The sequence below is a fragment of the Balaenoptera physalus genome (genome assembly GCF_965194825.1).
Source record: "Balaenoptera physalus genome assembly, chromosome: 17".
Classification (NCBI taxonomy): domain Eukaryota; kingdom Metazoa; phylum Chordata; class Mammalia; order Artiodactyla; family Balaenopteridae; genus Balaenoptera; species Balaenoptera physalus.
In genome coordinates, this window is record NC_138895.1 from 18146419 (window position 1) to 18153830 (window position 7412).

The following is a 7412-nucleotide window of genomic DNA, read 5'->3' on the forward strand; positions in this document are numbered from 1 at the left end:
CTTTGGGCGCCCTACACTCAAATTTCCAGTGTTCCCATCTTCTTAGATTAGAGACTTTATCAGGAGCTTGTTGGTAGTGAAAGCGGGAGGAGAGAGAGAATCCCATTACGTGTGTGTTGCGTGGCTGCACCCCAGCTCAAATCTGCGCTGTGTCCACATGCAGGAAGGCTAGTGCCGGCTCACTGCTACGGTCCCCAGCACGGGTCTTAAGGAACAGCTTCATTCTGTGTTTGTTTGAATGTCTTTTTATAAATGACAACTAAACCTGAAGCCATTATAACACTTGAGGCACTGGCCGCCTCTTATTTTCCATTTTGGATTTTAAGAACAGTTGACCCTTGGGCTTCCCTGGTGGCGCAGTGGTTGGGAATCTGCCTGCCAATGCCGGGGACACGGGTTCGAGCCCTGGTCTGGGAAGATCCCACATGCCGCGGAGCAGCTGGGCCCGTGAGCCACAACTGCTGAGCCTGCGCGACTGGAGCCTGTGCTCCGCAACAGGAGAGGCCGCGACAGTGAGAGGCCCGCGCACCGCGATGAAGAGTGGCCCCCGCTTGCCGCAACGGGAGAAAGCCCTCGCACAGAAACGAAGACCCAACACAGCCATAAATAAATAAATAAATAAAATTAAAAAAAAAAAAAAAAAACAGAAGGAATTATAGACTTAGAAAAATGACCTTAACAGTTGACCCTTGAACAACACGGGGGTTAGAGCCCCAACTTCCGTGTAGTCAAAAATCCATGTGTGACTTATAGTCAGCCCTCCGTATCCTTGGTTCCTCCTTAACCGCAATTCCCCATCTGCTGATTCAACCAACCTTGGATTGTGTAGTACTGTAGTATTTACTACTGAAAAAACTTCATGTATACGTGGACCTGTGCATTTCAAACCTGTGTTGTTCAAGGGTCAACTGTACTTTGAAGTAACCTCATAACAATGTGGGGTGGAGACTTATTTTCAGGGGTTCTCTGGGTCTGCCCGTCAGTAAACCCCTAGCGCCCTGCAACCATCCTACAGAGATCTGTTCTACTTTAACAACCCACTTAACAATCTTAAGACTAAGGAAAGTCTTCTTTACATTTAATTTTATTCTCATGTGTTATAACTTAAACCTATTTCTCTTCTTGTTTGTTACTGCCCTTATAAGGTTGTCCATCTCTAAATTCAATAAACCAAATTCATTTAACTTTTTGGTAGAAGTCTGCAATTCCCATGTCCCAGCCTTAGTTGAATTACCTCTGTGGCGCTCCCTTGAATGTTGTCCAAATTCTCTTTCCCATCTTTAGCTGTGGAGTTTGGAAGGGGGCACAGTTAATGCAAATTTAGGACTGCAGGATTCCTACGTGTTATGTAGCTTCATGCCGGTCTCCTATTCTTAGCCTAAAGCAGTATTGATGATGTGGATTTCCCCAAATGTGAACTCTCTCCTAGTCAAGCCTGCACACTTGTGGTGATCATTTAAGTAATTGCCAGTGTTAACTTTTCTTGCTGATTATTCATTGACAACCCCGACCCCACCTTGAGATTAATGCCGACTTTGAATATGTTCCCTTTTTCTGTCAGTTGGCCCTTTTAGGCGATGTTCAGGACCACTGGGCTCAAGGCTGACCTCCTAAAGAGGCCACTTCTGTTCCCCAGCTAGAACTGGCTCTCTCTAATCTTTCAAGCAGTTTAATGATAATCATATTGAGTGGGGCCCAGGAATCAAAAGTTTTGAAGGCAGCAAAGATAAATTCCAACTATTGTTTTCCCCCTTGATCTACCAGGTCTGTTGCTTTGTCACAAAAGATTAGATTAGCTTGACAGGATTGAACTACATAAAGCCAGGCTGGTGTTTTTTTTGTTTTTTTTTTTTTAAAGTATCCTGTTTCCTTGAAAGGCTATAGCTTTCAAATATTTTCCCAAGTTGAAAAAAAAAAAAAGTCACATGTAGTTTTCAAAGTTTTCTTTTCCAGCTGGCAGAAATAATTCGAAATTGGTATTGACTTGAATCTTGGAAATTTGCTTTTGCCTCCAACAAAACATAAAATTAGTGAGGGTTGGGGGAGGAGGGTAGTTCCTTCCATGTCAAATTTATTGCCTGTGTCTGATTAAAAAGAGGAGAGGACTTCCCTGGTGACGCAGTGGTTAAGAATCCACCTGCCAATACAGGGGACACGGGTTTGATCCCTGGTCCGGGAAGATCCCACACGCCGCAGAGCAACTGAGCCCGTGTGCCACAACTACTGAGCCCATGCACCACAGCTACTGAAGCCCACGAGCCTAGAGCCCGTGCTCCGCAACAAGAGAAGCCACCGCAATGAGAAGCCCGTGCACCACAACAAAGAGTAGCCCCTGCTCACCGCAACTAGAGAAAGCCCGCGCAGCAACAAAGACCCAACCCAGCCAAAAAATAAATAAATAAAAATTTTAAAAAAGGAGGAGAGAAAGCAAGGCTGTAATGGGCCAGAAGTGGCTGGGACACGGGACCAGGGAGCACGGAGTCAGCATTTGCCCACACTCAGTTTGATACACCAGGCATCTACTGGGCCCAGGGACTCAAGTCACGTGCAAGTCACAAGTTCAAATACAAGTACCTTTCTGTGCATGTGCCACAGATGAAGCCTCAGAAGTGTGATGAGGTTTCAGCAAGGTGGGGAGGCAACTGAGATAAGCCTTGAAGGCTGGTGATGAAACAGATGGAGATGAAGATGAGAGCTTGGGCATTGCAAAGAATGGATTATCAGGAAAGGCCCAGGGACTTACCTGGTGGTCCAGTGGTTAAAACTCCATGCTTCCACTGCAGGGGGCACAGGTTCAATCCCTGGTCGGGGACCTAAGATCCCACATGCGGCGTGGTGTGGCGGGAAAAAAAAAAAAGAGGGAAGGCCCAGAGGTTGAAAAAGGACCATGATAGTCATTGTGCCTGAAACAGAACACGCAAAGGGAATGCCATGCATCCCCAACAAAAGGCCCGTTTTGAAAAGAGCCTTCATCCCAGGAGGAGGAATGGGTGCTTCATTTGATGGAGAAGAGGGACGCCCTGGGAGGTTTCTTAGCAGGAAAGCGACAGGAGCACAGAGTTGCGAAGTTAAGAGCACCAATCAAGCTGCCGTAAGAATTTTGAGTCACCGCGAGCCAGGAGAGCGGTCAGGAGGGAAGCTTTTGCAGCTGAGCAGTGACAGGCCTGTGAGCCAGCCTGGCGGTGAGACTGGAAAAGAAGACAGAATTTGGGAGGGAGAAGAACTCTGCGAGGCCGAACAGCTGATTGCCCATGAGATCTAACTGAAGCTTGAGTGACTGAAGCCTCGCTCGTCAAGGGCCAGGTCGTTTCTGGTTTTGTTTCTTGTTTTTGTTTTTGTTTTTAACTTACAAAAAGTTTTTTAATTGAAGTATAGTTGATTTACAGTGTTGTGTTAGTTTCAGGCGTACAGCACGGTGATTCAGTTATACATACCTATATATATTCTTTTTTGTGTTCTTTTCCACTATAGTTTATTACAAGATAGTGAATATAGGACCTAGAGATGATCATACTAAGTGAAGTAAGTCAGACAGAGAGAGCCAGGTCGTTTTTAAGCGGGAGCAACAGAACGAACAGTGACTAAGAAATGTTGCATTTGAGATGATTGATCCCCGGCAGACACGGGGACGTTAGACCTGGCCCTCAGGAGAGAGGCGGGTGCTAGGATTCTGGACTCAAGGAAACTGGGAGTGGGGACGTGCAGAATGAGAAGGTCCGGTGCTCAAAACCTGGGGAGCAGGAGGGAGCAACTGAAGGAAAAGTCATAACGGGTGACGTCTGAGCGAAGTTCACAGGGGAACTTCCTCCTCCCGAGGAAAAACCAGACTAGAAACAATTATCTCCTCTGCCTGGGCCTAATCTCCAATCTGAGTCACATTTAAGAAACCTCAGTCTGGCCCAAGAAAAAGAGTCTGTGTGGCCAGCCCTGGGCCAGAGGCCCAAAAGGTGAAGGGCGGTGTCAGCAGATAGCCCAAGGGGTCTATCTACCCGGGCACCCGGGTTCCTAGTAACTGAAGCCATTGTTAAAATAACCAAAGTAGACTTTCTTCCTAAGTGAAGCCTAGAGACTTCAACATTTGACAAGGTTTTTTGCTTGGCCTCAGAAGCATGACTTGCTTAAATGTTGGAGGCCATGTTTCATGAGAACGCTGGGGAAAACCAAATGCTTTTCAAGTATCACCAAATGGATACATGTTAGTTCAGATGAACTCCTTTTGACGTGCCAGAAAGATGGGACAGAACCAGCTTCTATCAGTCTGCTCAACGAGACAGGCTCCTATCTGGTGCCCTCAGGTACTAAACTCTCAGCCAAGAACTGCTCCAGGCAGATCCCCAGGTCAAGATGGCCATCTGAGCGCTCCCCAGCCCTCCCAGGAAGTGACAAGGCAGAGCCGCGCGGGACCACAGTCCGAGGTACTATTTATTATGACTCTTCCTGGGCCTCACAGTTCCTACAATACAATAGCACTTAACACATTTTCCCTATGCTCTCTTCGGGCAAGCATTGAGAATGTGCAGTCATGAATCCTACTCGCTAGGTAATTATTTCTCATTTAACTTGCTCCATTTCTGTAGAGTATTTCCAAGATGTCTTCCAGGAGCTTCTAACAAGCTTTTCAGCTGTCAAGTGTTGAAACCTTTCTAACCACTAGCCAAAAGCAAGAGAATGGATTAGCAAGAAAAACAAAGCATCTTCAGCCCAGATTCTAAGTTTGAGGTTTTCCTGTCCAGGTGATTTAAACCATGCTGCAGGGAGAGATGTGTGGTCAGAGCAGCCATGAAAAATGCCCCCTTGCCTTGCCCACACGTCCTGGGTGGTCCACCTGGACTGCACTTGGGAGGTCTCCCCTCCCCCGCAGAGGAGGAGCCTGGCCCCTCCATCCCGGCCCTCTGCTGTCACCCCAGCTAGCCTGGCTCTGCGTGTAGGGCATGCGAGGTCCAGGAGGCCAATGGGCATGTTGGGATCCTGGCCCCAACACAGGCACACAGCATCCTGAAGCCATAGATTTCCCATCTGAGCTCAACGTTTTGGGTCAAAATGTGTCCCCCCCTCCCGAAAAGATAACGTCCTGAAGTCCTAACCCCCAGATCCTGTAAATGTGATAGTATTTGGAAATAGGGACCTCACAGATGTAGTCATATTGCATGGGGGGTGGGGGACCCTAAGCCCAGTCACTGGAGTCCTTAAAAGAAAGATGGAAACACGCAGGGAGAAAACCATGTGATGACAGAGGCAAAGAGGGGAGAGATGCAGCTACAAGCCAGGGAGTGTCAAGGATTGCCAGTAAGGACAGCAAGTAACAAGAGGCAAGGAGCAGATTCTCCCTCAGAGCCTCCAAAAAGGAATCAGCCCTGTCGACACCTCGGTTTCTGATTTTTAGCCTCTGGAACTGTGAGAGAATACATTTATCAAAATCTACATATAGCTTCTTTTATCTTATGATTTAATATAGAATATAAACCTCTTGATCAAAAATGCACAAAAAATCGCTTTGTATATGTATTAGAGTTTCACCGCATTGTATATTTTTTTCATTTGGTACACAAAGAAATGTACTCATCATAGGTTTATTCTTTTAACATGTGAACTGTATTCAAATTTACTCTGGCTCCTAAGATTAAAAAAAAAAAAAAAAAAAAAGCATCCAATTTGTGATACTCTGTTAAGGCAGCCGTAGGAGAGGAACACGCACGGCCTCAGCTCAAACCCAGCTCTGCCCCTCCCTAGCCATTTATCCTCAACCTTTTTCTTAACTTCCGGAAGTCTCAGTCTCCTCATGTATAAACTGGGAATAATGGCAGTACCTATCTCAAGAGTATTGTGAGGAATATTCAAGAGGACGCACATAAAGCACTCGGTACTGTGCCTACTGTCAATTATAAATGCTGAAGAAAAGGCATTAGGTTGAATTATACGAACTCGCTGTGACTCAATTAGTTTTGACCTACATACAGCAAAAGGCAATTTCATAGGGTCCAGCCTAACAGTAATGATAGTGATGGTGGTGGTGGTGAGAACAGAGACCTTGTTTATGATACCGTTTGGTTTTTCCACCAACAGTTCTCACTCTCTGACCCCGACCGGGTGTCCTACAGTTCAATTTCAGTGCTGACACCATTCAGCATTAGCACACACGCCACAGGTTAAGGGCTCAGTCTCACAGGACTGCACCCACTTCAGATGCCAGCTGCAAATGGGGGCCCCAGACTACCCACACATCTGTCCAGCTGACTCCAGATTTGGGGGTTCCCACAACGCCGCCTCAGGTTTGCTAATTCTCTAGAACAACTCAGAATGTGGGTAAACCCTGTACTTAAGATTACAGTTTATTACAAAGGGTACGAATCAACAGCCAAATGAAGAGGTACACAGATCAAGGAGGGGACGGGGAAGGTGGCACAGGGCTTCCACGTCCTCTCCAGACACATTACCCTCCCAGTGCCTCAATGTGGGCGCCCACCTGAAGGCTCTCCAAATCTCATAGTTCAAGAATTTTTATGGTGGTTTGAAGAATTCCTTGGCGGTCCAGTGGTTAGGACTCTGTGCTTCCACTGCATGGGGCACGAGTTCTATCCTGGTCAGGGAACTATAAGATCCCTCAAGATGCGAGGCGTGGCCAAAGGAAAAAAAAAAATTTTTTTTATGATGGTTTTATTATGTAGGCAAGATTGACTAAACCATGGGCCATTGATGAATGAACCCAATCTCCATCCCCTCTTCCTACCCTAGAGGTTGGAAGTGGGAGGCGACAGATGGTAGTTGGAAATTCCAACCCTCTAAGCAAGGCCAGCCCCCTCCTTGAAACTCTCTAACTGCCAACCTCTTGTCACCTCATTAGCATAAATTCAGGTTTGGTTGAAAGGGGCTTGTTATGAATAACAAAAGACACTTCCTTCACTCTTGAAATTCCAAGGGTTTTAGGAACTCTATGCCAGGAACTGGGGGCAAAGAACAAATATACATATTATCCTTTTATTATACCACAAATTGTTTTGCAATTATTTGTACATCTGAGGACAAGAGTCCTGTTTATTCTTCTCAACCATCCTAGTCCTCACACCTCAAATAGAGCCAAGCATACAGTTAGATGCTCAATTAATGTTGACCTGATGACCTTTGTGCTTTTCACATATTACCTGGTGGCCGTCTCATCTGTGAAATAAAAAGTAACTTTCCCAAGTCTTCTGTGCACTAAAGGAATTTTTTTTCTGCTCTGTTGCTTCTAAAGGCACTATGAGGACAAAGGAATTTTCTACTCACATGCCCTTGTTGACTTTATTCCAATCAACCTCACCGGTATGCAAGTTTCTGAAGACCAGAAAAGTCTGTGAGGCACCTACAGACGCTGCTCCACAGGTGCTGGCCCTTCCAACCCCTCTGAGCATCTCGCCAGTCTTGGAAAGTCAAGA